General features: G+C 38.7%; 1 protein-coding gene across 5 annotated transcripts in view; it reads left to right on the top strand.

Moving 5' to 3' along the window:
• LOC121299067 (amyloid-beta A4 precursor protein-binding family A member 1-like) overlaps positions 1 to 16,668 on the top strand; it is a 92,161-nt gene that overhangs the window by 22,906 nt on the left and 52,587 nt on the right. The window lies entirely within an intron of this gene.

Raw genomic sequence — 16,668 nt, 5'->3', positions numbered from 1 at the left:
ATAAAATAGAATTTCAGTTGAGCCATGATTCAATTTGCATAAATAACTATTTCAATAAATAATTATTTCACTAAAGAAATTTAAAATGAGGAACAGATTTTGGTAATCTAGCAGCAAGGTAATTAAAAAAAAAATGATGATGCAGTATAGTAATGTGTTCTTTTTATCTAAGGCGTACATGCTGAATAATTATGCAATAAGAAACTGTTATTGGAGAAAAATGAGGTTGCAGGATTTATTAAGACGTATATATTTTTTCTTTTTTTATGTGCAGCAGTTATACTGTCCTGCACTGTAATAGACATTTGTTGAACAGTTTTCCTGGGAATGCAGACAGTTGTCTGAAAAGACAGTTTAACATGCTGTTGTATGTGGCCTGGAGTTAACTGGGCCAACTGTGCCTGTTAGCATGGTAACCCAATGTTGCTTTTGGTTGAGTATCAGGATAATAATCCATTTTAGACTCTGTAGACAAAATATACATCTACATGTAATATTATATCGATGCAATATGTACTTTTCAGTAATTTGATTTTATTTGGCTTTTTAGCTGAATAGGAACTTGTTTTTTATTTGTTTTGTTTTGTTTTTAAGTTCTATACAATCAACATTAATATTAATGGATTCTGGGAATCACAGGTTTGAATACCATGGTTATTCTTTTAATATTTTATAAGTTGTGGATTATATCTGTATTTGCAATACTAGTGAACAGAGATTAATGTGCACTTAGTATACTGAGCCCAAAACACTGTTAAGTGTGAGGAAGAAGACCTGAATTTTAATAGGTTGCTGTTTCCCATTTCCATACATATTGTTATATCTGTCGAGCTTTTCTTTCTCATTACCACAGAGTGTTACAGTATAAATTTGAGTGTCTTTTAGTGTTCTCTGTTGTTCAGCTTGGTGTCCCAGATTTCTATTATCTGGGGATCAGTGCAGTTCAGTGTTCAGAATGGTATATAATTTAGACCTTGTGTTTAGCTGGTGCTATGAAATTCCTGCTTCCAACTGGCATGCCTTTTCTCCTTTGGAGGAGAGCTTAAAATCAAAGTTGTCACCCCTCCTGAAAGCACACTTACAAGCTAAACATTGAAACAAGGCGAGTACAAATTAACAAATGCTGTGTAAATATTAAGAACCGTTATTAGGGCTAGTCATGTTAGTGATTCCAGCAACCTAAAATAACTGTTGATTTTATCGCATGTATAAGAAGGCTGTTCCCAACCCATGTATACTAAGTCAGAGAAATATACTTGGAACTTATGTTCTGATATATTTTATGTACACATTAACTTACTTCTGTGGTTGCTAAAGGATTTTTTTATGATGGAATGTATTAATTTTTCTTGGGTTTTCTGTAGTAGAGAATTTTATAGGATGTCTACTGTTCTGCCAATCCAAACTCATTCTGTGGCCATATTCAGTCTGCTACTGTACCAGATTGAAATTTACTGTGACACATACTGTAATATAAATGTTTAGGTTAAACACATTAAAACACACAGTACTCTCTGCTATTTTGGTGGGTGTGACAGGGTAGCCCAGGGGTGACGTCCCCAGACCAGACAGCTGACAGAGACCACACAGACAGGTACTCGGGTGAAAAGCGCTCTGTGGCGCCATTGTTATTACACAACAATTAAATAAATATTTAAACAAAAAACACTGCTCACAGAGCAAAATAAAAAGGTGAACAAAAACAAATCACAAACACACTGACTCCAAACAAATAAACAAGTACCATGCTGGTGCTTCCAGCATGCGTAGCAATTATTATTCTTTACTTTGTTTCATTTTATTTCTCGCTCTCTCTTGCATAGTTCCTCATTCCTGAACACCAACCCTGAACAACAAAAGCTGCTGGCTTTTATACCGGTGACCATCTAACAATAATTACAGTATCTTGAACTGACTTGTTTTAAAGCTTGAGAAAACATAGTAAGTTAATGCTTAGCAGATCCTCAGTCAGAAAGTGTGACAACATAGGATTTTTTTTTTTTTTAATTATTTAAATAATTTTTAATAATACGGGTTTGATGAACAGACCGAGCTAAATCTAGGAATGACAAACAAGCAAGAGTATTTATGCACTGCATTGCTGAGGTAAAAAGAAGGCAGCTACAAGAAACAATTAAAGGTGCAAAGAACCTGTCAGTGATCTCCTGTGGTTTAACCGATAGTGCTGTCAGGAGTTAGCAATATGTATGATTCAGCCAGAAAGGGCTGGTGACTGTACAGTTTGTGTCTCAGAAGCTATATCTTCTATATCACTCATGAGGCAGATTGTTTCAGACCCTGTTGAGATGCTCATAAATGTTGCTTGTTTTTGCATTTTCTTTTGTCGTCGTCACCCCCTGGAACGATAATGTCCGGTAAAATGTCTGTGTGGCCGGTGGACTTTTCCATCCACTAGCCATGGTTGCTAGTTCATGGAATATTTCATTTCAAGCCCTGCAGTTGCTTCTGGTATCGACATAGAAACTGGTGTTAGAACTCTGGTCCCAAAGCCGGGGTTTTGAGGATCCAGCACACTTATGGGTAGATGTACTAAGATGGGCCAGTCACAATTTGCATTTCTGTTACAACAATTTGCAAAGTGCACATTTTGTGGTATGTACTAAGAAAAAAATAAGTTAATGAAGAGAGCCACAATATACTAATATAAATATTATTTGCGTCATCTTAGCGAGATCTCTAATGAGAGTTGTGCAATGTTTTTTTCAAATAAAATACCGGCAGTTGAGTTGTGGTACATGCAAGGGTACAACAGTCATCAAAATAACATTGTTTTTGTTAAATGTAAACGTCACCTGTACAATGATTTCTGTTCTGTCTTCATTTTACTTATTATAATACTGTTATATATGTAAAAAATGAAAGGCAGTTTAATCCCATCAGATTCTATAGTGAGGCCCTAACCCTCACCCCCAAAAAGCTTTTCATAGTCATACAGTAGCCCCTCACTAAACCGGACATAAGGAGGTGTCAGGTTTAAAAACAATGCAATAAAATCACATACACATACATTTACAGTTCTCAATGTATTTTGAATGTAAATCATTGCGCTAAAATACACTAATGTGTTTTGGGTGCGCTACACATTACATTATGTAAAAATATACACAAAATAAATCATGCTGCTGCACTGTACATATTGGTGTACAATGCGAATAAAAGATTATTTTAAAATGAAAGTAAATGATTTTTTTTTTTTTTTTAATTTAATTATTATTTTTAACTTGGTCTACTTAGTAGCCTAGAGAATTAACAAACAATAGATCATGGTCCTATACAGATGCTCAGAATGAGCTGGAGGGGTTAGTGGCACATGTGTGCAGTCTATTGCTCCCAATAAATGGAAAACCAGAAATGTTATAGAAATTTTGTTTTCAAAGCTTGTAAGTACACTCTGACTCTAATGAAAATTAGATACTCACATAGTTTATGTAACACAAACCGTTTGTGGAAATGGCCTGCCCTTTACGGTGCGTTTAACGCACCAATTGCGACTGTTTATTTTGCTTCTTTCAAATTTTAAATTGCCCGAGCTTTAGAGTAAATCTTATTAACAATATTGTTGATCCCTCACGTTTGAGATGGTACTTACCATTTTTTTTTAAAAAATTAATAACGAAATAATAATAAATAATGTTATAATAGTGGAATAAATAATCTATATTGTGTCACCCTTACCAGTGGAAGATTCCCTTAGAAAGCAATTTATGGGAGATTCCCTTAAAGGTTACAACTGCATTCCTGACAGCTATTTAAGATGAAGGTTAGTCTTAACAGGGGTATCGTTAGTAACACAAATATTTACTTTATTATTATATTATATATATATATATATATATATATATATATATATATATATATTATATATATATATAGTGATGGAGTGTACATTCCACAGCAATCTTGGTCAGCTGTGAGGGAGGCCGTGGCTATAACACACTCCATCTGGATGTGAGGACGACATGAACTGGCTGGTCGGCGGGCAGGCTGGGAAGTGAAGTGATGGGTTTTGGGACCGTGGGGAACAGACTGTTGTCTGGAGTGGTTGGCAAGCGGTCTTAATTGTGTAATTGCTTGATTGCCCAGGACTTAAAACGGGTTAAGCTGGGATGGTCGGGAAGAGACGAAACTGTGAGAGAACAGAGAACAGTAAAGGTGAAAAGGAGACTTTGTCTTGAGGGTAAGCAGAATTAGCCTGCCCCTGTTTAGTTTAAAGGGAAAAATAATAAGTGTTTAGTTTAGGATCCGAGAACGGGGTAGGTTTTGTTTGTTTTCTGTTTGTTTTGTTTTCAAATAAAACCACGCTCCGCCGTGTTTCACTGCAAGTACGGCTTTTGTTTGGATTTGTTCAACTATTTTACACAACACAACGTCTTTAACCTGGTGAACGACAGCGAATTCTTATATATATATATATATATATATATATATATATATATATATATATATATATATATATATATATATATATATATATATATATAGAGTTTGTCAGGCGCATCAGGTCCAATTTATTTTCACACATGCTTTTTATTTTTTTGAGAGTAAAACAGGTTTAAAAGGCACTGCATAGCAAGGACACTCAGTACTGTATCTCCAGCAAAGCCCCTCCCCTTGTTCGCTGTATTTTTTCACATACCTCTTCATAGTCGTGCATATTGATAAATCCTATCCTGATCACTCGTTTTATCACCAAACTCAATAATGCAAGTCATTATTTTATTACTATAACATCTCAAAAAGCTCTGCAAATGTCAGTGATAACTTTTGAGTACTGGATGCGTAAGCAGCTATCTTTTGTTTGTGTCCTTGTTATCTCTGTTGTGCAGGGGCTATGTGTATTGTTCAGATACGCCCTTTTTTCCGGCTTCTCTCGGCTCCTATTAGTCTCAATCAGCCATTGAAAGGTTTTCTCTGTTTTTTCCAGAGACCTGTGCTTGATGTCTTTTTGATGTCGGACAGGGTCAGACATTAGACTGGAAAGGGAAAATTGTAATGTTGGACCTGGTCTGACATAGGCCCGTAAAGGGTTAAATACTGGGACTATTATTGTGAGACCAACATGTGGATTAACCTGAGCAATACACAAACATATTGACTGTTATCATTATTTTATTTTGGATTACAAAATAAATCATCGTTTTACTAGTGCTTTGTTTGTCCTTGTTAGAGCACTGCGTCATCCGTACAACTGCATACTGCAAACCACTTTCCCACACGTGGTGTCAGATAACAGGATGGATCACACTTCACTGTCAGTGCTGGATAACAGGTGGGAGAGTGGAGAGGTACACGGCACTCATTGAGAGGGTCGGTCTTGCAATGATGCCCAATCTACCAACAGGACCAGTGATGACGGATCCAAAGGCATGGGCACAGAAGATGACGTTGGACGATGGCCCGAAAGCTTATCTGTTCACTTTTGAGTGGCTGGCTACCACTGTGTCATGGCCAAAGGAGTTCTGGGTGAGCCAGCTGGGACCCTGCATAATCAGGGAGGCACAGGCAGCATACCAGGCCATGATGGACGCCGAAGCCGTCCAGTACGACCTGGTAAAGTAAGCCGTCCTACGCCGTCCTAAGCACCGTGCAATTTATCATGTAAATTTATTAAAGCCCTGGCAGGAAAGGGCGGCCTTAGTTATAGTCCCAGGTGAAGCAGAGGATTATTTAGACCCCTGTCTAGAGACCCCTAGCACCAGAGACATTCCCATGGGGGAACAATTACTTCCAGATCAGCAAAAAGAGTTGCGTAAGTTATTTGATTAGTTTAGTTATGTGTTTTCGGACATATCCCGGTAGAACTAACCGTGTTGAGTATGCTGTCATCACTCCCCCCAGGTTACCGGATCTCAGAAAGCCGACAAAGTGGTGTTAGCAAAGAGGTATGGGCGATGCTCAAACTTGGGGTGATTGAACCTTTCAGGAGTGAGTGGTGCAGTCCGATTGTGATAGTCGCCAAAAAGGACAGCACCAACCGCTTCTGCGTTTACTTCCATAAGATAAAAGCTATTGCTAAGTTCATGCCTAGCCCATGCCTCGTGTCGACCAGCTTCACGATAGAGTGGGAAAGACTAGGTTTATCTCCACTTTGGACTTGACGAAGGTATACTGGCAGATCCCCTTTAACCCACAGAACGGAAACCAAATATTCAGCTCCTGAAGGGTTATTTCATTTTAAACCATGCCGTTTGGGCTACATGGGGTGCCCACTGCATTTCAGAGACTGATGGACCAGGTATAACACCCACATTGTGAGTTTATGGCCGCAAATGACAATGTGGTTATTTACAGCTCCACTTAGATAGAGCATCTGGCTAAGGGTAGCCAGGCTGAGAAAATGTGCATTTGCCAAAACAGAAACACAATATTTGAGATTTATATTATGGGAAATGGATGGGTGAAACCCGTCGATCCCCAAAACCAAGGCTCAGATGATCTGCTGGTTATTACCGTAGATTCATCCCAGAGTATGGCACCGTAGTCAATCCCTTAGTTGACTTCGCTAGATAGGCTGCTCCAAATTTGATTAAGTGGTCAGGAGAATGTCAAGGGACATTTGAGACTCTCAAGCAGAGACTCTGTCAGGCCCCCAAACTCATCATACCAGATTTCACCAAGAGATTCATCCTCCACACTGACGCTTCGGATGTTGGTCTGGGTGCAGTTTTGTCCCAAGTGGTAGATGGAGTAAAACACTGTGGCAGGCTGGCGAGTGGATAGAGGCCCAGAGACAGACTGCAGTTCAAAAAAATAACTATTTTATTATAAATAAACAAAAATAAAGTGCACAAGGGCAAAATAACAGATACTCAAACACAAATAAAGCAAAAACAAAACTCACAAAAATAAAGTTTCCAGGCTGGGCAATGCCTTCACTGGATTTAGAAAATTCAAAAACCACAAAACAAACACCAACCTGCTTCCTCAGCTCCCTCTCCCCAAATGAGAAGCAGAGGCCTCCTTTTATATCAGGTGGCTGGGCGCTGATTGATCGTTAATCAACCTAATCAACTAATCAACCCCAGCCACCTGAACATAATAAACCCAGGCAGGTAGGGGAAGTTAACCCCACCCCTGCCAATTTCTAAAGAGCAGAGCTTTGCTCTGCCACAAACACCCTATCATGTACCTCAGCAAAAAGATGCTCAACTACTGTGTGGTTGAAAAGGAGTGTTTGGCCATTAAATGGGCTACTTGCTCCTTACGATACTACCTATTGGGACATTCATTTGATCTCATCACAGACCACTCCCCACTCAAGTGGTTTAGCACAATGAAGGACAGGAGTGCATGGATAGCTCGGTGGTATCTGGCATTGCATCCCTTCATGTATCACATGATATACCGTCCAGGTGAGTAATGGGAAAGGTAGATTCAGCCAAGAGTTCCTTTGTCTCTACTCTGAGTGGTGGGATATGTGACAGAGACAGAATGATTCTTGGTGATAAATCTCCCTCCCAACCTGTGATGGCGCAGTGTAAAGGGAACAGAGTGCCCTGGATGGATGAATCCAGGGGATTCACTGTGTATTGCCTATTATCATTATTGTGTACTGTTTGTCATCAGACTTTGGATTACAAAATAGGCCATCATTTCCCTAGTACTTTGTTGTTTGTCCTTGTCTTGAGCACTGCATCACCCATACACCTGCGCACTGCAAACCACTTGCCCCATTTACCCACAATTCCGACGCCAAAAAATAGATGATTGGTTTGTGACAGGAAATCATACCTGTTTGAATTATTAACCTATCAGGAGAGGTTTTCGAGATATAAGGGTTGGAGTAACTGATGTGAATTGAGATTTTTGCAACGTCGAGTTTAATCCTTTGCGGTCCTATGTTGGACCAAGTCCAACATCATCAAAAAGACGTAAAGCACATGTATCTAGTTGTTTTTTTTTCCGGAAAATGGCTAGAAAACCTTTCAATAGCTGAGTGAGACCGATAGCAGCCGAATGAAGCCGAAAAAGAAAAAAAAGGGGCAGATCTGAGCAATACACATAGCCCCCTGCACCCCAGGGATAACCCAGACACAAACACAGAAAATAGCTGCTTTTGCATCCAGCACTCAGAAAATATCACAGACATTTTCACAGCTTTTTGAGATGTTATAGTAATAAAGTCATGGCTTGGATCGCATTATTGAGTAGTGATCAGGAGTAGATTTATCAGTATGCACGACTATGAAGAGGTATGTGAAAAATACAGCGAGCAAGAGGTGGGGCTTGGCTGGAGATACACTGAGTGTCCTTTGCTATGCAGTGCCTTTGAAGCGCTGAATAAATGGACTGCCAAGGGTGAACTCATTCTACGCTTGCTGTTGTCGTTGTCTCAGACAAGTGTGAGGTCTAGTGCGAGTGGTGGTATTGAGAAGGCACCAAAAAGTGGTAAGGGGGAGCAGCAGTTTCCCTTTTGAGCAGAATTAGGGATAGATATTCACGACAAAAGTATAGATAAATCATAAGTGAAATTAGTGTGTCATTATTAACAAATGGGGTGATGCATGAGATCTATACATTTGCCAGTAGTACCAAGAAAGACAGATGTGGATTTCTTGCAGTCTATGGCATCTTAAATTATAACTTCAGTCTTGATATTTATATTAGAAATATAGAGAAACTGTGGTATTTCAATCGCAAGAAAATTATTAGTGTGCATTAGGGATGAATACAGCGGTTCCGAACAATTTTCCTTTAAGGTCTCACTGAACCGACACATTTCAATTGAAAGCAGATTAAACGCTTAAATCACACAATTAGGTTGTGCTGTGTGTATAATCTCCAAAGTGCTTTCAATTAAAAGCAAATTGTCACCTTTTAATCTGTAAACAGGTTTTACAGAGTTTCACGTGGCCGATGCAGATCCACATTAGAAACACATTTTCATAACAATAGTGTTTAAATTCTTCGATCTATTGATATTGAGATTTAAAAGTTTTAAATTGAGATGAGGCAAAACATACATGATGATAATTGGCCAGTTAAAAGCCGACAATTCCTGTTGAATCGAAAGCACTCTGCAGAACCTAATGACATAATTTAAGAGCATCACCATGTTCAAATTAAATGTCGGTTCTGTTTGTTGGTTTTTTGGGTTTTTTTTTAAACCCTACCTGAAGACTTTACACACTATTGTGATGCTTATGTGTTTATAATGTGGATCTGCATCGGCCATGCAAACCTTGCCTGTCTACATGTGTTTTTGATTGTATCTGTATTGTATTGTATCATCCCATCCCTAGTGTGCATAAGAATACGTGGGATGAATTTAAAAGGCTCATTTTTACTTTGCCACTTACAGGCAGACAAGTGATTGATAGTGACAGATGGTATGTCTAGTCATATGTTACAGGGCTGTTCAGACAGTGCACACACACACAGGGGTAGTAGTCATAGTATTAACAGTAGGATGAATACAATTCAGAGTGGATCTGATTACCTAAACACTGTAGATCATTTAAATGCATTGATTTGTACTTTAGAAAGAGAATTAAAACATGTAGAAGACATGGCTTTGCTATGCACAGATTCATCGGCTAGAAAAGAGGATTTATGAGAGAAAGTGGGCTGAAGTTATATAGAAACTGAAATTAAATGACAAAAAGAGCTAGATAAAGCTAGAGACATTTAGTCAAACTGACAGGAGTGTAAATAAAAAAAAAAAACTGCAGCTTTAAAACAAAGGTGAATGAAACTGCTCAGTTGACATCTAAAAAAGATTAGAAACTAGAAATTAGAGGGGACAAATGAAAGGCTAGAAAAGAGTATAGATGACTTGCTGGTTAAATGAGCAGGTTCAGTAGTGGCAGGGAGAGTTTGATGTGAAGGCAGAATTGGATAGTTTCCTTAGGGATAAAACAATTACTTACAACACAGGTAGATATACAGATGCAGTGAGGGAAGTGTATATGTAGATTTGGTGGCGAACATGGGTGTTGGTGCATGTAAGGCATCTCGGGTAGTCAGGACAGTATTAGAAAAAGTAGCTGACACACAGGTAGACACTCCCAGGGGAGACATTTAGAAATATAAGGTTTTAGAAGTGAGACAGGCATCTTTGCAGCAGATGCAGGACAAAATTTTGAAAGAAAATGGTGTCACTTGCTACAGATGGTACTACTAAATTAAGACACAAAGATGGTACTGCAGGGATGTTTTTTAAGTATGGCAGTCAGATGCATTTAAGCCTTAGAGAACAGGCATCAGGCTCAGCTTAGTGCACATTTCTCCCCAGGATTTCTGTACAGCCGGCAGTAGAACATTATAGCCGGGAGCACTTAGCAGAAAAATAAACTTGCCTTACCTTAAATATATTATATGAAAAATAATTTAAATAATGTGTTGTCTTTCATTGACTGTATCTGGTTGTGCTTTTTTATGTTCTACATTTTCTTTTTCATGACTGTTTTTTATTCTGGTAAATTACTGTGCTTATTTAGGGACTCTACGATTTGACTGGGGAAAGATAATGTAGGGTTATTGGAGTTCACACAAAAACTGTAACATTTTCACTTCCTTTTTAGCTTAATTATTGAGCTTATTGCTTCATTTAAATTGTTTTCTTTGTTAAGTTTAGTTCTATTTTAGTTTTTTGCTATTCTACGTTTTTTGAATGCAACTCTTCATTTTAACCATATTTTTTTAACACAATAGTACTCACACACATTTGGTCACCATCATAACTGTTGCATGAAACCTCAGTGTAATAATCCAGCACCTCTACACTTAAGCATTTGTATGTCAGCTGACAACAGCTGATATCCCATCAAGCATGCAGCTTCTATAAATGAACCCCCAATACCTCTTTTTTTTTTTTTGGTGCATGTGTATAGTTATATATCACCTTACAGTACAATCATAAGACAAAAAAATTGACTGGATGATAATACCAGAAAATAATTAAAACATTTTTTAATAAAGTAGCCAGTGATGGCTTATTTTGAAAATAGTTGGTTATTTTTTTAGCAGTCATTTTTAACGTTTTAGCCTCTCGAAGTGCTTAACACAGAAAGCCCGCCCCTTCAACTCTCTGATTGGAAATTAACCAAAATAACCAATTAATTCAATGCAATTCTTGCTCTGTATAGAAAAGATGTACTTTTGGAGATTGTGGAAGGGATCAATCGGTACAGTGACTCTGACAAGACTAGGAGAGCTTCTCCACAGAAAGTTTTTACTGCTTTGAGCTCTATTTTACCCCGGCCCTGCGATGGCACATCGAAGTCTGGAGTTATGAAAGAAGCCGGTCGTATTATTCCACAACCCCCTAGTCAAGTGAATAGGGTGCTCTTCAGAAGCAATCGCTTGTTTCTGAGGAACAAGCAACCTGTTGCAAAGTTTTTTGGACCCGGTGGAATTCACCTCAGTACAAAAGGCAAAAATTGTAACTTAATTTGTAATTTTCTTTGTTATTTTAAATCTTTTAAATTAAAGTTATAATACAAGTGTTTATAACTGCCACCTTTTTAGTTGATTTGTCTTTCTTATTTAACTTTTTTCATCCCTTGTCACATGAAAAAGTACTATTTTCATTAAGTCCTGTAATGAAGTTTACACAGATGTGGCGTAAGTGCTATGATTTCACACATGCCTTTTAACCGTATAAATAATGTCAATATTTTGCATCTATTAAATATCCTGAAACAGTAAAATATGTATATCAAAGCCTCCATTCTTTAATTTTACTCATTTTTTTAAGGAGTTAATGTTGTTAATGTTACAAAATGAGACAACAAACCGTCGTGAGAGCATGATTGTTTAATTTGATTAACTAACGTTGAATTTAAACACAATATATATGAATTTTGTGTATATATATATATATATATATATATATATATATATATATATATATATATATATATATATTATATATAATTCAAAAATATTCATACCCTGACAAGGAAATGTAATTAAATATTTAGTTGAGGCACCTATAGCAATAATACCTGCTTTTAAACGATTAGGGTATTTGTCAGTGAGCTTTTGGCATGATTCTTTAGTGATTTTTGACCATTCTTCAACGCAAAATTGTTCCACTCATTCAAATTCCGAGGACTTCTTTTATGCTCAGCCTTCTTCAACTCATACCAAAGATTCTTAATTGGATTTAGATTGGAACTTTGACTAGGCCATTCCAGAACCTTGATTTTATTCTTCTTTAGTCATTCTGAAGTAGATTTTGATGCTTTGGATCGTTGTTGTGTTGGAATGTCCAGTTGCACTTTAAACCAAGTTTTGTAGAGGAGGGTTTCAGGTGATTGGCCAATATCTTTTGGTATGCTATGGAATTAATTTTACCATGGACAGAAACGCTTGCTTCTGTTTTCTTTTGTGCGGGAGTGTTCAGTTTTTCATTCTGACATGCGGTCTCCTACGTACCTGTGTTTTAATTAAGAGTGCAGATGTTTAATTTATTTTGACATGTATTGGAACTACATTTCTTTTGCCATTAGAGGAAAAACAGCCGCATAGAAGGGTATTACCGTCTCCATGCTTGACAGTAGGTATGGTGTTCTTTTCTTCGTACGCCTCACCAGACTTTCTCCAAGTGTAACGACTATCAGCGTGACCAAATAGATTAAATTTTTGTTTCGTCAGTCCATAAAACCTTTGACCAGAACTCATCTCCATCAGTAAAATGCCGTTTTGCAAACTTTAAGTGATTGTCTTTGTGACGTTTTCCTAAGAGTGGCTTTTTCCTTGGCCTGCGACTATTGAGACCTTCACCATGTAAATACTCGACCTATGATTGAAATAAGAACATAAGAACATAAGAAAGTTTACAAATGAGAGGAGGCCATTCGGCCCATCTTGCTCGTTTGGTTATTAGTAGCTTATTGATCCCAGAATCTCATCAAGCAGCTTCTTGAAGGATCCCAGGGTGTCAGCTTCAACAACATTACTGGGGAGTTGATTCCAGACCCTCACAATTCTCTGTGTAAAAAAGTGCCTCCTATTTTCTGTTCTGAATGCCCCTTTGTCTAATCTCCATTTGTGACCCCTGGTCCTTGTTTCTTTTTTCAGGCTGAAAAAGTCCCTTGGGTCGACACTGTCAATACCTTTTAGAATTCTGAATGCTTGAATTAGGTCGCCACGTAGTCTTCTTTGTTCAAGACTGAACAGATTCAATTCTTTTAGCCTGTCTGCATATGACATAATTCTAGTCGCTCTTCTTTGCACTCTTTCTAGAGCAGCAATATCTTTTTTATAGCGAGGTGACCAGAACTGAACACAATATTCAAGATGAGGTCTTACTAGTGCATTGTACAGTTTTAACATTACTTCCCTTGATTTAAATTCAACACTTTTCACAATGTATCCGAGCATCTTGTTAGCCTTTTTTATAGCTTCCCCACATTGTCTAGATGAAGACATTTCTGAGTCAACAAAAACTCCTAGGTCTTTTTCATAGATTCCTTCTCCAATTTCAGTATCTCCCAAATGGAAACCTCAACCCCACTTGCAGTCAATCTTGGATTGTTATTAACCTTCCTTGCACTTCTTGATAATAGAAACAATAGTTGAAATTGGGATACTCAGATGCTTGGAAATATTCTTGTATCCTTCTCTTAGCTTTATAACAATAAATAATTTCTGCCTAAGGTCTTCAGATTCCAACCCATGGCTCAATAGCTGAAGCTAGTGAAATACACTCTTCTGCTTTATAACACATTGCAAATTCAGGTTGTACCACTATACTGTAGGAAAGGGACTGAAAAAAACAGGAAGCATTCAAGATTGTACTTATATTTACACTAAAGCATTGTTCTATATTATATGCCTATTGTTTTGGTTTGTTATTTTTTGTTTGTTTTAATGAACATTGGTGGTGATAAAACGCCCAGTTTCCAGAAAATGCTTTTGAATTTTAATATCTATATCAATATAAAGTATAATTGGTCCCCGATGCAGATGTTCAGCTTTCAGCATGGTGTGTGTTTGATTGAACTGTGATTTGTGTGGGTACAAAGATGTACATCAAGGTTGGAGCCAGCAGTCTAGATTGGTAGAAGGCAGTTTCCATTCCCAGAAGAGTAGCACAGCTGGAGCTGGTGATTAATTCTGGAAAATGAATTGCTTCAGCAGCTGATTGTTGCAGCATGACTTTATTGACAGGTCTTTTTGACCTCACACTGTTGTTAAATGAGAAGCGCAAATCATGTTTGCTGTGATGGGCTATGTGGTCTGTTTTATTGTCTGTCTGAACAGCGCGAACTCTGGTATTTTTGATCACTGAGCGACCTGATCTGCTCAGTACTTCAAGCTTTACTGAACCTGTACAGATGTGTAATATAGAGTTGACTAATGCAGCTGCCTTAGTCTTAAGTGTAAATGACTTTGGTGTGCTCAGCTTTCTGCATAATGATCATTGAACCACAGTGCTCTGGGGTTGAATTGGTACACATACAAAAGCACACAATGGGATCTACATTTCACAATCTCAGTAGTGACAGATAGGGCTTGCCTTTAACTCTGTTTTAATCCTGCTAGTGTTTCTCAAACGGGGTGACTGACCCCTGTGGCAAAGTGGTAAACAGAATGCCGGTGCAGGAATGCTGCGGTGATCAAGAAACAGACAGACAACGATAATCCAGGTTCGGTGATATTTTATTTGTATTCCAATTGGTCTGATGACACAAAGACAGTAAGCAATAACAGTGAGAACGGGTAATACAGCTGCGTGTTTTGCTCTGTTTTAATCCTCTGTTTGGTCCCAAAATAATAACAGCCCCGTTCCTAAACACTCACACGTAACACAAAGCACTTTTCGACCACAGAGTAGTGGTGCACCAGGGGGAGCATCTTTTTGCTGAGGTACAGTATCCTGTGTTCTACTCTGTCAACCTTTTGGGACATTACTGTACCCAGGAAGAATCTGTAGATGAAATCTGGTGTGATGAGAGGTGTGGCCTGGCAGAATCTCTGCTTAATAGTATCAAACACTCCCTGACATTCTACTGATCACTGAATTGAATTTGGTGCGTTCTTTTTGGTGACCACTGTGGCATACTCGTAGTAGTAACTGGCTAACCCCAGTAGAGACCTCACCTGAGCCTTGGTTCTGGGGGTGGCCACGTCCACCAAAGCCTGGACTTTCCCCATTATGAATCCCAAATATTGAGTCTCCGTTTTGGCAGTCCTATCACAATTGGACTGCATCACTAGCTCCTGGAAGGCTCAATCACTCAAAATTAGAGCACCGCCCATACCTCTTTGCTAAGGCCACTTCGTTGACTTTCTGAGATGCGGTAAGGTCTCTCACACCGTGGGAGAGAAAGTGGCTTATTCAGCAAGGTTAGTTCTACCAGGCAAGTCAGAAAAACATCATTGTACTCCTCAATTAACTTATGCAGCTTTAATAAGTTTACGTGATAAAGCTATGGAGATTGGGCTGTCAATTTCATGATTCACCATGTCCTATAGGCCGAATCAACTCATATGGTCCCTGCCATTTAGCGCATCATTTTAATTCTAACGAGGGGATCCTTGGGGATCCTTATTTGAGCCATAATCTGTACTAGTTATTTGGTTATTGCAGCTGCACTAGTGGACCTCATTGGAACTGCTTCTGGGTATCGTGTTGCATAATCTACCACCACTAATATATGTGTATACCCGGAATCAGAAGGTAGCAAAGGGCCTACAATGTCCATTGCAATGTGTTCAAAGGGAGTAGAAATAATCGGCAGTGGGACCAAAGGGGCGGGGCACACTCAACCTAGCGATACTCTCTGGCAGTCTGGGCATATGGCTACATATTTCGACACTTCTTTATGAAGCCCTACCCAAGAAAATCTAGCCAATATCAGTTCCCTCATGTTATCAGCTCCGAGGTGCCCTGCAAAATGAATATCATGTGCCACCCTCATGACTTCGAGCCAACAAGATGGGGGAACCATCATTTGTGTTACAGGCTGTCCTGTGCCATTGTCAACGTTTACCCTGTACAATAATTGCCCCTTGATAATGAAGTGCGGAAATACTTGCGCCCCTCAACATCCTTACCTTCAAGAGACCGGACCTGTCTCCAAGTGTGCACTAGTGAGGGGTCGTTGTTTTGGCCTCACATTATATCCGCACTTGAGTGCCTGTGACAGAAATATAATGAGTTCTGGTTGGAAATTTCCCTCCCAACCTGTGAGGGCACGAAGTAGCGAAAGGGAAAGTCTTTGGGCGGGCTGACCGGACAGTTCATTTCCAGGGTCAGGAAGTTGGTCAGCCTGGAAGAAGGCAAGACTATGTTGCAGGAACGTATTGTTCATTGACCTGGAAGGACTGTGAGAGCCGCAGTAGTTACTGCCTGTGAATTTTGTCATGAAAGGAATATTCATGAGTGTTTGTTTGTTTTTCCGTGTTGTTAGTAATTGTCTTGTTTGTTAAATCACCAGACAGCTAAACATGTTTCCAGAGTTGTCATTTTTGTGCCAGCACAAGCCAAAACAGCACTTCACGGCAGTCACTAAAATTACCTGTTATCACCCACTACGAGCACTAATACACACACCCCGGACTGGTGACCTTGTTTTAGTATTATGGGACAGATAAGGATTATTGCTTGGGACTGTAAACCTGTTTATTTGTATTTGGCTCCACGCATTACACATTGTTGTGTATTGCCAGAGCATTTTCTTTTGTTCACCAGAC

Source organism: Polyodon spathula, chromosome 2 (assembly GCF_017654505.1).
Source record: "Polyodon spathula isolate WHYD16114869_AA chromosome 2, ASM1765450v1, whole genome shotgun sequence".
Classification (NCBI taxonomy): domain Eukaryota; kingdom Metazoa; phylum Chordata; class Actinopteri; order Acipenseriformes; family Polyodontidae; genus Polyodon; species Polyodon spathula.
Note: the sequence above shows the minus strand (reverse complement) of the source record. Positions and strands in the feature narration are given on the sequence as shown.